This window comes from Coenobita brevimanus, chromosome 29 (genome assembly GCF_032717465.1).
Source record: "Coenobita brevimanus isolate Jiangsu-jjx chromosome 29, ASM3271746v2, whole genome shotgun sequence".
Classification (NCBI taxonomy): Eukaryota; Metazoa; Arthropoda; class Malacostraca; order Decapoda; family Coenobitidae; genus Coenobita; species Coenobita brevimanus.
This window is the reverse complement of record NC_136982.1, coordinates 39109278-39126762: the sequence shown is the minus strand read 5'-3', so window position 1 is coordinate 39126762 and position 17485 is coordinate 39109278. Positions and strand designations below refer to the sequence as shown.

General features: G+C 41.7%; 1 protein-coding gene and 1 non-coding gene across 2 annotated transcripts in view; both read left to right on the top strand.

Annotated features, from left to right (window-relative positions):
- The window catches only part of LOC145395055 (uncharacterized), a 262494-nt gene that overhangs the window by 234748 nt on the left and 10261 nt on the right, over nucleotides 1-17485 (top strand). The window lies entirely within an intron of this gene.
- Nucleotides 16030-16148, top strand: LOC145395113 (5S ribosomal RNA). Its single transcript, XR_013896544.1, has one exon. It is a non-coding gene; the product is annotated as a 5S ribosomal RNA (ribosomal RNA).

The window sequence follows — 17485 nt, the reverse complement described above, 5'->3', positions numbered from 1 at the left end:
CTACATGACAGTATTGTGATACCAACTCTAACATATGGAAGTGAAGCTTGGATGTTGTTGGAAGGACACAAGTCAAGAGTGAGAGCAGTGGAAATGAGTTATTTAAGAGGAGCCTGTGGAGTCACATGGAGAGACAGGCTGACGAACGAGGATATAAAGGAGCGTTGTGGTGTGGATGTGGATGTGATAGGAAGCGTTATGAGAAACACACTGAGGTGGTTTGGCCATGTGGGGAGGATGGAGGGTGAATGACTGACGAAGAGAGTGTATGTGAGTGAGGTGGAGAGGGGAAGAGGGAGGGGGAGGCCGAGGATGAGATGGAGGGATGGGGTGGAGAGGTATATGAGAGAGGGGGGTGTGAGTTGGGAGCAGGGCAGTGAAATGGCGGGGGACAGGGCGACTTGGATGCAATTTGTTTGTGGCCACCCCAAACGGGATTGAGGCGTCTGGCAATAGATAGATTATATATATATATACTAGTATATATATACATATCATCATCAGCCATTTGAGTAGCCACTGCAGGACCAGCCTATCCCAGCCGAAGTGGGGATGATACAGCCAGTGTATCTCTACCAAGTGGCTTAGGCTGTCTGGTAGAGACTGTATGTAGGGTGTGAAGTGCTTGTAAGTAATTGTTGTGTTGGAGTGGCTTTAGATGTGTGTGTAGTCTGTGAACCAAGTGTAATCGTCCCACGCAAGCCAAATGGGTGCAAGCATACTTTATAGTAAGCGACACTGGTTCAACCACATCACCTCTTATGTCCACCAAGCAGTACGTGGCCAGGAGAATGCTCCCAAAGTTTTTTACCCTGGCGGGGCACGAACCCTCGCTCTCCAGTGTACGAAAATGCACCTTTACCACTGTACCACAGAGGTTCCTTTATATACAGCTACTGCAAATTGACTTAGGACCTCCTCCCACAAGGTATTGAAAAACACAAATCAGAGTATATCAGTGTTTGTGCATGAAATGCCATTCATTAATATGAAATCATGTTTCCCTTGTTTTTCAGGACCAGTTGGATGCATTTTGGCATGGAATAACTTAGATCTCTAAAAATCTAAGGACATTTCTTTGCACTAAACATTTTGTCAGTTCAGTCTTGAGGTTGTCCAGATTGGGTGTCTTCTTCTCTATCTATCTATCTATCTATCTATCTATCTATATATATATATATATATATATATATATGTGTGTATATATATTGTGGTAGGTGGGGGCGCTCACCATCCACTCACTCGATGTAGTGCTGCTGTCGGGTGTCTGCCCTTTCCTCTCCTCCATCCTTCTTTCCTTCCATCCTCCTCTGTCTTCCTTAACTTCATTCTTTCCTTGTCCTTCTGCCTACGGGTGACTTTACACTTCCTCTTCTGTCTTTCCTTCATTCTTTCTCTTCCTTCTGCCTGTGGGTGACTTTACACTGACTGACAAGCCAAATGGTTTCCTGTACACCAGGAAACCATTTACTACGCTAGGTGGTAACCATATAACCAGATTTTGGCGCCTGGTGGTTTAGTGAGTAATTATTGCGCTCCAATCGGATTGAGCCGGTGAAGGTTTATTTCCAAGGGATGGTTGGGGTTGATTGCTCATGTAATGCCACTCAGGGATGAGTGAGGCTGGTCACTCTCATCTTAAATGTCACGACCAACTGCTTAGCCCCGGGCTCCTACACTCCTCATGGGGCAATGTAGGATTGGATGATGGATAGGGGAGGTACTGGCAGGGTGAGGGGAGCAAATAGGGAAGATACTAAGAGGGTGAGGGGAGTAAATAGGGGAGATACTAGTAGGATGAGGGGAGCATATAGGGGAGATACCAGCAGGGTGAGAGGAGTAAAGAGGGAGATACTAGGAGAGTGAGGGGAGTAAATAGGGGAGATATTAGCAGGGTGGGGGGAGTAAATAAGGGAGATTAAGTGGGTGAGGGGAGTAGATAAGGGGAGATATTAGCAGGGTGAGGGGAGTAAATGGGGGAGATATTACCAGGTGAGGGGAGTAAATAGGGGGGATGAAGTGGGTGAGGGGAGTAAATAAGGGGAGATATTAGCAGGGTGAGGGGAGTAAATAGGGGAGATTATAGCAGGGTGAGGGGAGTAGATAAGGGGAGATATCAACAGGGTGAGGGGAGTAAATAGGGGAGATACAAGCAGGTTTGGGGGGAGTAAATAGGGGAAATTAAGTGGGTGAGGGGAGAAAATAAGGGGAGATGTTAATAAGGGCAGCATACAGGAAACCATTTCCAACGCTGGGTGGTAACCATATAACCAAACTGTATGTGCTCCTTACGTGTCAACAAGTGGGTTGGTGGAGGGTTATTGCCCCTCCCCGTAAAACAAATAACTCAAAGACAATGGCCACCCTTTACGTTATTATGGCGTCTGGCGATAGATAGATAGTATATATATATATGTGTGTGTGTGTATATATATATATACAGTAAAAATCCTATTATTTGGCAGCAGATTATTCGGTAGATCCGACATTTCGACAGTTTTGAGAAATAGTCCCATTTACGAAAATCTTTGATTGTTCGGCAGATGTCCGGAATCATCTCGGCAGTCCAGGAAGTGTTATCTGTGACTTGTAGGCCTAATGTTTCATTACACTTCTGTATGTTCACTAATTTCTATATTTTTTCAGATTCAGGTATAGTATTCTATTAATTACAATATTGCACTGTATCATACAGTACAGTAACCACCCCCACCAAATTAGTGAGGGTTACGTTCCAAGCCCCCTCGCTAATTCTTGAAATTCTTTCATTCTTGACGCCTTCCTGAAAATGACATTTACCGGTAATTGCGTAGCCCATGAACCACTGATACTGTAATGCATTACCCATAAATAAATGTTGCTTGTTAAATCAGTTTCCCCGTTGTTTTTAGCTGTACGGCTGTGACAGCTCTAATGTTTTTATTCTTCAGCATAATGGTGGAAGGGACTGTCTTGTTTAACTAAACCTAACCTAACCGAGTTTAACTGTACCTAATAATTTAACCAAACCTAACCTAACCTAAAATCAGAAAAATACTTAAAAATAAACTGGAGGAATATGAATTGCTAAGGTCTCTCTGATGAAAGTGAAACGTACATTTAGCGCTCATTCTTTTGTTCGTTTTTGTGTTTAATGTGAAAGAGGAAGTATTGATGCAAACAGTAATGTATCCCATTAACCCCTTAATAACCTCCGGCACTGAACAACCCTTTACAGTACGGTACCAATGTCAGTGATGTCAAGTTAGTGTGAGCTATAATGAAAACTGAATAATTATGGGGAGGGAACGAAGGTCACTGGTATGTTTACACGACTCTACACTACCATTCCAAGCAGTCAGGCGGTCGGTTAATCTCAAATGTTTTCACCCATTGGGTAAATGCACCGTATCTTTATCAATTTTTCCGTGACTCATTGCGAATCATAGCATGGGTTTAGGAAGCTAAATAACACATTGCTAGGTGAGCCAGACGATTATCTTCACATCTTTAAGAAAAATTGATTTCAGAAGAATGGAAGAAACTTACTCTATGTACTCAGAGAGGGATTAAATTTCTTCCATTTTCTTAAAGATGTGAAGATAATCGTCTGGCACACCTAACAATGTGTTATTTGGCTTCCTAAACCCATGCTATGATTCACTATGATTCACGGGAGAAATTACAAAGTTACGGTGCATTTTCCAAATGGGCGAAAACATCTGAGATTAACCGACCCCCTGACTGCTTGGAATCGTAGCGTAGGGTCGTGTAAACATACCAGTGACCTTCGTTCCATTCCCATAATTGATCACAGTTTTTTCATAGCTCACTAACTCGACATCACTGACATGGGTACTGTAAAGGGTTGTTCAATCCCGGAGGTTATTAAGGGGTTAATGGAATACATTACTGTTTCCATTAATACTCTCCCTTTCACATGTAAACAAAAAAACGAACAAAAGAATGAGTGCTAAATGTATGTTTAACTTTCATCAGAAAGACCTTACAAATTCATATTCCTTCACTTTATTTTATGCAATTTTCCGACTATTTTACTTAGTGTTTGGAAAAGTACTGTAAACAGTACTCACTCCAAACATATTTCTAATAATATAAGTAGTGATGAATTAGCCAATACAAGTGATTCACTGAGCTGGTAGGTAATATTCTTTATCATTCCGGCCATCCAGGAAGTGTTATCTGACTTGTAGGCCTACTGTGTTATTACACTTGTATATGTTCACTATATATATATTTCAGATTCAGGTATAGTATTGTATTGATTGCAGTATTGTACAGTATACAGTACTCTCTCCAAACACAGTTGTAATACCATAAGTGGTGATGACAGTGTTCACCAATATATTTAAGGTACTGAGTGGGTAGGTTTTTGATTATTCGGCAATCCAATTTCTTGGCATCATCCCGGTCCCATAGATGCCGAATAAAAGGACTTTTACTGTATATATATATATATATATATATATATATATATACAAGGAATGCAGAAGGGGAAAGCATACTCGAGTTTGGGGAGGCAACAGACATGATTGTGTGCAACACATATTTTAGGAAAAGAGACAGTAGGTTAATTACGTATGAGTCTGGGGGAAATAGCAGTCAGATAGATTATTTTCTGGTTAGGAGGGCCGATAGGAGGTTAGTGAGGGATGTTAAAGTTATAGGAAGTGAGGAGTGTGTGCAGCAGCACAAACTGTTGATTTGTGATATGGTGCTTAAAGAACAAGTGATGAAAAAGAGGACTTATGTACCTAGGAGGAAAATATGGAAGCTGAAAAACCAAGTAGTAAGGGATGCCTTCTATAGCAAGTTGAGGAGAGTGGTGGCTGAACAGGGAGCTGTAGACAGAGGCGTTAATGAACAGTACAGAGCCCTCAAGAACAATTTCTTGAGAGTTACTGATATAACATGCGGTTGGACAAGAGGACCACCAAGACATAAAGTAACTTGGTGGTGGGATGAGGGTGTAGAAGCTGCAGTTAAGGAGAAAAGAAGGCTTTTCTGGGAATGGAAGAAGGGTGGTAGCAAAGAGGAATATTTGGCTGCCAAGCATAGGGCTAGAAGAGCGGTATACAGGGCAAAGTCTGAGTCACAGAGACTATTACTTGATAACCTAAATCATGGTGAAAGGAAAAATATATTTAGGGTGGCAGGTCAAGTGAAGAGGGATAATCGGGATATTATAGGTGAGCAGTGTGTGAAGAATGTTGAAGGAAGGGTAGTGGTGAACAGTGAGGATATCAAAGATGCATGGATAGATCATTATAACCGGTTGTTGAATGAGGAGTTTGACTGGGACAGGGAAGGTTTGGAGCCAGCAGATCCAGTGTCTGGCCCTTGGCCTTTGATTGATACTGCTACTGTGAGTGAGGCAATAGGCAGAATGAGGGTGGGGAAGGCAGCAGGTGTGTCTGGGTTGACTGCTGAAATGTTGAAGGCCTCAGGCGATATAGGGGTGAGTTTAGTCACTGACCTGATTAATAGGATTATTTATGAGTGTGTTGTCCCAGATGATTGGCTGAAGAGTGTAATTGTAAATATGTATAAAGGGAAGGGTGATGCCCTAGTAAGAGGAAATTATAGAGGTATAAAGCTTTTAGATCAGATAATGAAGGTAATAGAGAGAGTTTTAGAAGGTATGATTAGAGAAAGAGTGAATATTGATGAGATGCAGTTTGGGTTAATGCCAGGTAGGGAGACCACTGATGCTTTGTTCATTGTTCGACAGCTTCAGGAAAAATATATCGATAGGAAAAGGGATCTTTATTTTGTTTTTGTTGATTTGGAAAAGGCCTTTGACAGAGTCCCTAGAGAGGTGAAGTGGGCAATGAGAAAGCTTGGCTTGGAGGAGTGGCTGATTAGGGTGGTTATGGCTATGTATGTGGGTGCTCACAACCAGGTAAGAGTGAATGGAGATTTGAGTGATGAGTTTTCCTTGAATGTTGGTGTGCATCAGGGGTCAGTCTTGAGTCCCATGTTGTTTATCATGGTACTTGAAGCCCTTTCACGTGACTTTAGAAACGGACTCCCGTGGGAGTTGTATGCTGATGATTTGGTGTTGATTGCAGAGAACGAAAGGGAGGCGGAGGAAAGGTTTAAGAAGTGGAGAGATGGTATGGGGCACAAGAGTTTAAGGGTAAATGCCGATAAAACAAAAGTGATGATATCTAGGGTTGGTGGTGGTACTGTCAAAGACGAGGGAGAGTGGCCATGTGCAGTTTGCCACAAGGGCGTGGGAAGTAATTCCATCTTGTGCAGTGTGTGTGATAAATGGGTGCATAAGAGATGTAGTGGTATCAGAGGTAGACTGCGAGATAATGCTGATTTTATGTGTATGGCATGTCGGGGTGAGCAGGTGGAGATTGTCAGCCGTGAAAGGATTGAACTTGCTGGTGAATCTCTTGAGTGTGTGGAAGAGTTTTGTTATTTGGGATATATGTTGTGTGCTGGAGGTGGGGCTAGAGCTAGCTCTGTGGCTAGGGTGAGAAGTGGTTGGAAGAAGTTCAGGGAGCTCTTGCCTCTCCTGACATTGAGAGGACTCTCCCTACGTGCTAAGGGGTCTTTGTATGCAGCATGTATTTACCTATTTGTAGTATACAGGAATTGAGCAATGCTTGTATTTGTATTTACCTATTTGTAGTATACAGGAATTGAGCAATGCTCGTATTTGTATTTACCTATTTGTAGTATACAGGAATTGAGCAGTGCTCGTATTTGTATTTAGCTATTTGTAGTATACAGGAATTGAGCAATGCTCGTATTTGTATTTACCTATTTGTAGTATACAGGAATTGAGTATGGTAGTGAGACCTGGGCAGTGAAGGAGGAAGATATTCGCCGGCTCAGACGTACAGGAATGACAATGATTAGGTGGATGTGCAGTGTGTCCCTGCGTCCAAGGCCTGGAGGGGCTGGGTATACGATGGACGAGTTGAGAGGTAGGATGGGACTGGAGTGTATTGGTGTTGTGATGAGGAGAGGTAGATTGAGATGGTTTGGACATGTGGAGAGGATGGGGGATGATAATTGGATGAGGAAGGTGAGAAGTGTTAATATTGGGGGTGGGGTTATGAGGGGTAGACCGAGAAAGACATGGGACGAGGTCATTAAGTGTGACCTCAGGGTTAAGAGACTGAACAGGGAAGCGCAATGGATCGTGCAGCGTGGAGAGCCGCCATTAGGTGATCAAGGCCGACACTTGCAAGCATGTTGGAGCCTTTAAAAATAAAAACGACATATATATATATATATATATATATATATATATATATATATATATCTATCTATCTATCTATTGCCAGACGCCATAATCGCGTACAGGGTGGCCATTTGACTCTGAGTTATTTGTTTTACAGGGAGGGGCACTAACCCTCCACCAACCCACTTGACACGTAGGGAGCACGTATGGTTTGGTTATATGGTTACCACCCAGCGTTGTAAATGGTTTTTTGGCTTACAGGAAACCATTTGGCTTGTCACTCAGTGTAAAGCTATATATATATATGTAGTATATACATACATACATACATATACATGCAACCACTGCAGATTGACTTAGGTTCTACACACAGAATTGCTATGGGAAAGTTGTTTGTCTTTGCTTTGTGTTTCCTCCTCTACCAAGTGAATTTTTTCGGCAAGAAGTAACTGGCAACTCCTCTGGTGTTGGTGGGAGGTGGTGAAACACTCAGCATGTCAGTGCCCAGAAGCGAGAGTGGGAGTATATGTTCCCGTCGCTCCGAGCTTTCACCTCTCTGTTTTCGTATGCATTACTTTTTGCCCTGTTATTTTCCCAGTAGTGGTAGGTGGTGGCGACCATCATCCACTCACTTGATGTAATGCTGCCTACTTCTTCCTTAGCCTTTATCATTCTTTTTCAGTGCCTGCCCTACTCTCTTCCTATTTCTCCCATCTTTCCTGTCACTACTTAATGCTTTTCTTTCCGTTACAGGTGGCTTTACATTGGGTGACAAGCCAAATGTTTCCTGTAAGCCAAGAAACCATTTACAACGCTGGGTGGTAACCATACAACCAAACCATACGTGCTCCCTACGTGTCAAGTAGGTTGGTGGAGGGTTAGTGCCCCTCCCTGTAAAACAAATAACTCAGAGTAAAATGGCCACCCCATACGGGATTATGGCGTCTGGCCATAGATAGATAGATAGATAGATTATTTTCCCAGAGTCAAGTTGTCATGCCTGGAAAGTACTGCTCAAGGGATGAGATGGACTGTATCATTGCATGAAGGCAGGATAATGTCCCTATCAACACAATTTGTGAACATACTGGGCCTGCAAAGTCAACCGTCACGAAGATTCTTGCTGCAGTGCGCGACCTGCCACTTGATGTACCAGAGCACAAGCATGACGGTGGAAAGAAGAGGACAACTTCCAGATGTATAGATATGCTTCTGAAGAGAGAAGTAATAAAAAATCCTCGACTGACAGCAGCAGACTTGAAGAGAATACATCCCCAGCTGTTACAAGACATCTCAATTCGAACTATCCAGCACCGCTTGCAGAAGAAGCTGGGTTTGTCAGGCCACACTGCAGCCAAGAAACCGTTTCTCACTGACCGCATGAGATGCAGCAAAGTCAGTTTGCCAGGAAGTATGCACACTGGACATCGGATGATTGGAAAAAAGTTATGTTTTCTGATTATAGCACATTTCAAGTGTTCCAGGTGTGTTCTGCCAAGGTTCGTTGCCCTGCCTCTTGTAGTCGATATGACCCTGCTTACACGGTGCCGACTGCTAAGCACCCACAATCAGTACTGGTATGGGGGTGTTTCTCAGGCGAAATGGGAAAGGGAGGCCTCTACTTTCTTCCTAAGAACGTGATGGTGAATGGTGGCTGGTACATTCAAGTTCTGAAAGATCATTTGTTAAACATTTTTCATGGGTGCGACTTTTTCATGCACGATTCAGCTTCTTGTCACAAGTCAAGAGAGGTGACAAAATGGCTTCAGGGTAATCGATTGAGGTCCTCGACTGGCCTGCAACAGTCCGGATCTAAATCCAATAGAAAACTGCTGGACAAAGATGAAGAAAATCATGGCAGAGAAGAAGATACCCAATCTGGACAACGTCAAGACTGAACCGACAAATGTTTGGTGCAAAGAAATGCCCATAGATTACTTTAGAGATCTAAGTAATTCCATGCCAAAATGCATCCAACTGGTCCCGAAAAACAAAGGAAACATGATTTCATTGTAATGAACGGCATTTCATGAACAAACATTGTGATATATTATGATTTTTGTGTTTTTAATACCTTGTGGGGGGAGGTCCTAAGTCAATTAGCAGTAGCTGTATATATATATATATATATATATATATATATATATATATACAGTATGTATATATATATATATATATATATATATATATATATATATACAGTATGTATATATATACACACACAGGAATCCCTCCACTTTCCGATGTAATAGAGCCAAAAGCATGTTCGGAAAGTGATCCCGTCCGGAAAGTGGGCCCCAGCCTCTTGGACTTGTATTTATGGACCCTAGCCTACCCTGACTCAGAAAAACACATATACAACTCCCTACTGGACATGCATAGTACCTACTTAAGACCCAAATCACACCAATAAGGGTCATAAAAGACTGAAATAAATGCAAAAGAACCAGAGAATGAGGTTTTAGAGGTGAGTTTATACAATATTAAACATTCTGGGTACTTACAACAAGTCCCTGGCTCCTGGACTGGTTTCAACCGCCAGTTTGCACTCCACGGTTAATCCTTTGCACTGTAAATTCTAATTTCTTAACACTGCACAACGCTGTAAATTCCCGTGTGGTCTAGTGGCGAGGTATTGCAGTTTATTCACTGTTTATTCACAAAAACGAGTACGTGCGGCATCCATTGCGATAAGCATCCACTTGTGATGACAGTTAGGTGGTAACTGATGGTGAGGGAGGAGCAGGGTTGCCAGATCGATACTCGGCCACATTACCAAACTCCTCATTTTTCGTTACCAAATTCATAAAGCAAGCATTTATTCTTCACTAATTATATATACAAGTGGAATATTAATCACTCTCCTTATAATTAACAGCATGTTGATTATTTTCATGCTATGTAGGCTAGCAGATTAATCAGAGAGAGCAGACAATCCACCATCTCCATTCTGTGTATCCTCATACATATGAAAAATCTGTTTGGTAATGCATTATTCTGATTCATTACCAAACGAATTTTTCATTACTAAATTGGCCCACATTTGGTAGTGAAAAATACCAAATGGCAACCCTGACAGAGGAGGGGGGAGGAAGGAAGGGGTGAAGGGGCCGTGGTGTAAACAGCTGTTCAGCGCCCTGCAGCAGTTTCAAATTACGGGTGGGAAAAAATTTGGATTTGGGGGTGATTTTTTTTTTTTTTTTTTTTTTTTTTTTGGCCATTTTTGGGTTCCAAAGATCCATTCCCACAATGTCCGGAAAGTGGGCATCTGGATAGTAGAGGGATTACTATCTATATATATATATATATATAAAAACACCTTCCAGTAGGGTAATCTTTCCTCCCCCCCCACCCACACTTTGTAAGTGTGCCTTGCTTAATTGCCGTGGGTTATAGGTATGTGTGTGAGGAAATTGTATTGAGAAAACCTAATGGTGAATTGCACTGGTCTGTATAAAATTTTAGTATTTTTATGCATAAACACAGTTTGCCAGTGGCATTTAATCCTTCAAACAAGCATTGAACAGACGAGGGCAGAACATAACGAGCTATTAAAAAAGTATACTGTACAGTGCTTAGAACAGATCATTGTGAAATATTTTAAAGTTGTGTAGTATACACAGAATAGATGTTAAACCTAATGAAAATGTAGTAACAGCATCAGAAAACAAAATTTAGCATCCAGTGAGACCCTTGGCATCAAAAATAATTTTAAATATGAGTCTTCCCTTGACAAACTCATGTTTCTCCATTTTCAAAGCAATCTGCATTGCACATGTGACAACAGTGTCTGGGACTACATGCTTCTTGAAAGGCAGAAATTCAGGTTGCACGTTCTGTGGTTCTATTTTGTGGAAGAAAAAAAAAAAAAATGAACATCCCATGTAATGTTTCCTAGCTCTGCCAAGTTGTATAACACACCTATATAATAAATGTCTTTGCATGACCTCTGCCTGGGTAGCACACTAGACCATAATCACCCTTTTTCCAGTACTTCATACTCCGCTTTTTCAGTAGGATGTACTGGTATACCAGTCACAGCATCATTGTCATCTGAGATGTCCGGCGGTGTTTCTTTTTCTGAAGGATCATCTGGTTCACTGTCAGACCAATCATGCACAGGAGATTCTGTGTTGGCACAAGGCTTCCCCAGTGATGCCTCAGAGGTTGATGCGTTTATGTCATCAATGGTCACACTTTGACCTGGCTCTGCCTGGATTCTGTTGGCTTGTGTTCTTCATGGTTTGGCTGCAGCATCCTCCGAAAGCTTCCCCTTTTGTTTATTAACCAAGATTGATAATTTTCCAAGGTGAACCAGCTGGTGACTCCATGTTGAGTTTTGCTGTGAGCGGTTTCTGTTTGGAGGATATATACCAGATGCACAAAACCCACTTATAGCAAGTTACTGCTTGAATTTACCTATAAATGACGAAAACACATTAGCTAGTTGTTTTCAGTGTGTGAATATGTTCACAACAGTTATCACCATTACATGAATTAATATCATGGCAGCAGTTACCCTATACAACCTTGTCACAGTTGCCATGTTGGTGCATATATAGGACTAAATACCATATTCTCAGAGCTATAAATTCATGTGATTGCTATAACACCTTACACTGTCCACAGGTACTGACAGCATTTTCAAGTATGCAGACAGGTTTATTCATTTAGCGCCCAACTGCATCATTTGCAGCAAATATTTTTGTAAAAAAAAGTGATTAAAAATATTTTCCTTTAAAAAGAGTACTGTGCATAGTAATCATGTAAGATTATGAAATTTAGGGAATATGTAGAACATTGAGAAGTAAATAAATTCCAAATGGTTATATTTCATTAAGTACATATTTTGGCAACTACCTGCATAATGATCACTTTTAGGTACTGTATTTTTTGTAGTTACCCCAGACTTAACACAATTACCCTGTTCTGTGGTGACATACACAGTGATATACAGGAACACAGTATTGTCAATTAACCTTTACCGTTTATGTTCACTTGGTATGAGTTACTGAAGGATCCACACCATGTGGTATAGGAAAGATGATAGACTGTACAGTAGCGTTATAGACTGAAACCCTTTGGAGTTCACGAGCAATGCCAGATTTACTGATGTAATATTATTGTTTGGAAAATACAAGTAATTGATAGTGTATAGGTGTACTGCAATTTGTCAGTTGAGTATTTCACTTGCTCTTCTTGTAGAGTGTGTGTGTTTCCATTGAGCTGGCTGTACTTCATCTAGCTTAAGGCACAATAATATTTTTTAAAGAGTAATATCTATGTAAATAGATATACTTACCAGAGCTGATTAACTCTCTCGCGCACAGATAAGTTTTAGTAAGTTTCCCGGCGCACGATTTTATTCCACCCTCCTCCCCGCCAGCCCGCCCTTGTGCTGCTGAAAACATGTATTCTCGTCTTATTTTCGCCACCCAAGCCTCTCTGTATTGTCATGAAACCTGCATCATCTTATTTGCCGATGTTTTTTCTAGCCAGTAAGCAAAATATATATATATATATACAGAAAAGTATGAATAAAAGTACATTAGGCCGGTGTGAATAAACATTTTGGAACGTCAATCTCAGTTCCCAACATCCTAGTTCAAATGTTTTCCATTATACAGAAAAATGTTATTAGAAGTTTTGATAGAGAATTTCATCAGCTTTCTAATGAGATTTGTCTGATTGTGATACAATTTGTAGTTTTTGAGAAAATAGCAGAAAGCTGAAAGCCATTTTTTGAGACAAACTGATTTTTGTTCAGGGAGCCCTACCGCAAAAGTTTTCTCACACACATTATGTTTTTATTTCATAATCTTGTGTAGAATTTCATGAGCTTTCTCATGGTCTGTCTATCTATCTGTCTATTGCCAGACGCCATAATCCCGTAAGGGGTGATCATATGACTTTGAGTTATTTGTTTTACGGGGAGGGGCACTAACCCTCCACCAACCCACTTGTTGACACGTAGGGAGCACGTATGGTTTGGTTATATGGTTACCACCCAGCGTCGTAAATGGTTTCCTGGCATACAGGAAACCATCTGGCTTGTCACTCAATGTAAAGTCACCTGTAAAGGAGAGAAAAGCAATAAGAAGTGACTGGAAAGATGGAAGAAATAAGAATAAAGGAGGGCAGGCACAGAAAAAGAATAATAAAGGTTAAGGAAGAAACAGGCAGCACTACATCAAGTGAGTGGATGATGGTCGCCACCACCTACCTCATGGTACCAGCAGATTTTTGATACACTTCATAGTTTCCGAGTAAATCACAAAAAACTACTGGGTACTTTCAAAGCCGTGCTGCACTTTTATCATGTGCCACAATAACCATGGTATTCCTGCCTACGTAACAACAACTTTTTATCAGAGATATTACATTGTTATGTCCTGTACATACATAGAATTCACTGATCTTTATCATGGTTCTTACAGGAAATTGATACGTCCAATAGTTTTCGAGTAAATGGAGGACAAAGGTAGAAAACTCCTCCAAGTGCTGCATAGTTTTGCCACTAGCAAGAAAAAACACTTTCTTCTCCCGCCTTTACCTAAAAAATATACTCTCAAAGGCTTATATTTTGGTGATGAACATACGTAGAATTCAGTTATCTTTATGATGGTTCTTACAGGAAATCGATACGTCCAGTAGTTTTCGAGTAATTAGACGACAAAAGTAGAATACTCCTCTGAGCACTGCATAGTTTTACCGCAAGCTAGAAAAAAACACTCTTCCCCCACCTTTACCTAAATAATATGCTCCCAAAGGCTTAAATTATGTTGATGAACATTTGTAGAATTCACTGATCTTTATCATGGTTCATACGGGAAATCAATACGTCCCATAGTTTTTGAGTAATTGGACAACAAAAGTAGAATACTCCTCCAAGCACTGCATAATTTTACCGCAAGTGAGATAGAAACACTTTCTTCCCCCGCCTTTACCCAAAAAATATGCTCCCGAAGCCTGTTTTTATTTACTTCCCCCCCCCCCTCCATGTACATATGTTTATATGCTTCCTCCTGATGTTGTCAAAACACAAATGCGACTATTACCTGGATGAAAGAGAACAGCTTACCTTCAAGTGCACTGTCAGTTTTTCCTGCCTCACCCACACCTACATATTTTCACTCGCACCAAAATGCAAACACAGCTGCACACATCATTCAACCTTACCTCAATACACTGCACGAATGGTTCACCACAAACAGGCTCAAAATAGCCCCAGCCAAATCTACAGTGACTCGTCTCACAAACTGGACAGCAGAACACAGTCACATATCGCACCTCACCATAAACAACACTCCCCTACCACACACACACACACCCAAAATCCTTGGTGTAACATACAATACATCAGTGTCATTTAAACAACACATCACAAACATTAAAAATAAAATAACACCAAGACTCAATGCCTTGAGGTCACTTGCCCATACAACATTCAGACACAACAAAGAAACCACCACCACAGTATACAAACAATACATACGTTCAGTGATGAATTATGCAAGCCCTGCCTGGGCTTCTAACCTGACCAAAACACACTACAACAGTCTACAGACCATACAGAACAAGGCCCTAAAAATAATCACAGGCTTCACAGCTACTACACGCACAGACCACCTACATCAAGAAAGCAAAGTCCTCAAAGTCAAGGATCACCTAGACATGAGAGCACCCAGTTTCTTGCTGCAGCCTCCACAAACCCACAACATCCACTACAGTACATGGCAGCACATCCACCCACACCAAGGAACATCAAAACAACACCCAGCACACGATACCATACACAAATACTGTCATCTCGCCCACCTCAGACCAGCTTCCAGAAGCATATCCACACTCAGATCACTCGCTGCTCCATTCAGTCACTTAAAGACAACACAGCTGCATTCACAGCCTCCTAACATCCACCCTTCTGAATCCTATCTTCCTCGTGAGGACAGGGTCCACCTGGCCAGGCTGAAATGTGGGCACCATCCAGCCCTCTTAAGCTACCAAAAGAGGCTGGATGACTCTGTCGCTGATGCCTGTCCAGGATGCAACACAACACCCCATACTATTATGCACATTATGGAAGACTGCATTGCACACTATCACCTACGCCAACAACACAACATACACTCTTTGAGAGCTCTGTGGCAAAGCCCGGTCTCGGCCATGGCCTTCTTAAGGGACTTGGGGCTGTTTGGCCAGACTGCCTAGGGAACAACTACTACTACAAGCCATGTGCAAGGTGATGTTCTGTTGTCGGTGGCCATCTTGCAACCGTCCTGCCAGCACCCAGCCCTCTACAGCCAAGTGCTGAACTTTCAGCCTGTACCTTCCATGTGTGGACATGCATTTCACTGCAATTTAGTTGTATGTATTTTCTTTGTATTTTCGTCGCAACTTACCTGTTTCAAGATGGCAAGCATGAGTGGTTCTTCGGGTAGCAGTGGTAATGAACAAGAGCAGCCTGGCACTTCTAAATCTTCACTGCCAAAGGAGAAATGGCAGTACAGGAAAGGACAGAAATACACCAAGTATACACTTGCTGACAGTATGGCAATACAATGCAGAACTACGGTTACTTAACCACAATTATAGTTCATAAAGTTTACAGGGGATGTGGGCAAAAAATCATGCATTTAGGTAGTTAAGTTCAGAGGCCCCGGACCCAAACTAATTTTTCCCATAAGAAGTTCAGTTTAAATTTTGATTATTTGAATTTCACGGTGATTTTTAGGTACCCATGCCCATCGAAATTCGAGAATCCACTGTATATATACAGTATATGTATACATATATATATATATATATATATATATATATATATATATATATACGGCCATACCACGTTGAGTACACCGCTTCCCGTCCGATCAGCGAAGTTAAGCAATGTTGGGTCTGGTTAGTACTTGGATGGGTGACCGCCTGGGAACACCAGATGCTGTTGGCATCCCTACGTGTCAAGTGGGGTTGGTGGAGGATTAGTGCCCCTCCCTGTAAAACAATTAACTCTAAGCCATTGGCCACCCCGTTTGGGATACATGGCGTCTGGCAGTGAATGAATGAATATATATATATATATATATATTATATATATATATATATATATATATATATATATATATATATATGTATATCTATTGCCAGATGCCTCAATCTTGTTTGGGGTGGCCACAAACAAATCGCCTCCACATCGCCCTGTCCCCCGCCATTTCACTGCCCTGCTCCCAACTCACACCCCCATCTCGCATATACCTCTCCACCCCATCCCTCCATCTCATCCTCGGCCTCCCCCTCCCTCTTCCTCCCTCCACCTCACTCACATACACTCTCTTCATCAGTCTTTCACCCTCCATCCTCTCCACATGGCCAAACCACTTCAGTGTGTTCCTCATAATGCTTCCTATCACATCCACATCCACACCACAACGCTCCTTTATATCCTCATTCGTCAGCCTGTCTCTCCATGTGACTCCATAGGCTCCTCTTAAATAACTCATTTCCACTGCTCCCACTCTTGACTTGTGTCCTTCCAACAACATCCAAGCTTCACTTCCCTACATTAGAGTTGGTATCACAATACTGTCATGGAGTAACTTTTTCACTTCCATGCTCACTTCCCTGTTTCTTATCACTGCTTTCAAAGAACCAGCAACCTTTCTTCCCTGCTGTACCCTTTCAAGCACTTCACCCTCCAAACCTCCATCCTTACTCATCATACTACCCTAGTACTTAAACGTACTCACATTTTCCAATTCCTCACCATCCAACCTCGCTGTGCATCCACTGACTTCACCTCTCTCAAAGACCATCACTTTACTCTTCCCTACATTCACCTTTAGATTCCGTTTCGTTCACACTCTCCCAAACTCATCCACCAAGCCTTGCAGCTCCCCTTCGTCTTCACTCAACAACACAGTATCATCTGCAAACAACAGTACAGGGAGTTTCCAAACACTATCCTCTCTCACTAGGGCCACTCCAACATCCACTACCCTACTTTGTACCTCTTTTATTACCCCATCCATGTACAGATTGAACAACCATGGAGACATGACACATCCCTGTTTCAACCCAACTTTCAAAGAGAAAAATTCACTTAGTTCACCATCCACATGCACTGCAGCCTTAGCACCATCATACATACTCTTCACAGCATTCAACAACTTCCCATCTACTCCATATATTCTTAATACTTTCCACAATCCTTGTCTATGCACCCTGTCATATGCTTTTTGTAAATCCATGAAAGCCGCATACAACTTATTTCCCTTCTCTAGAAACTTT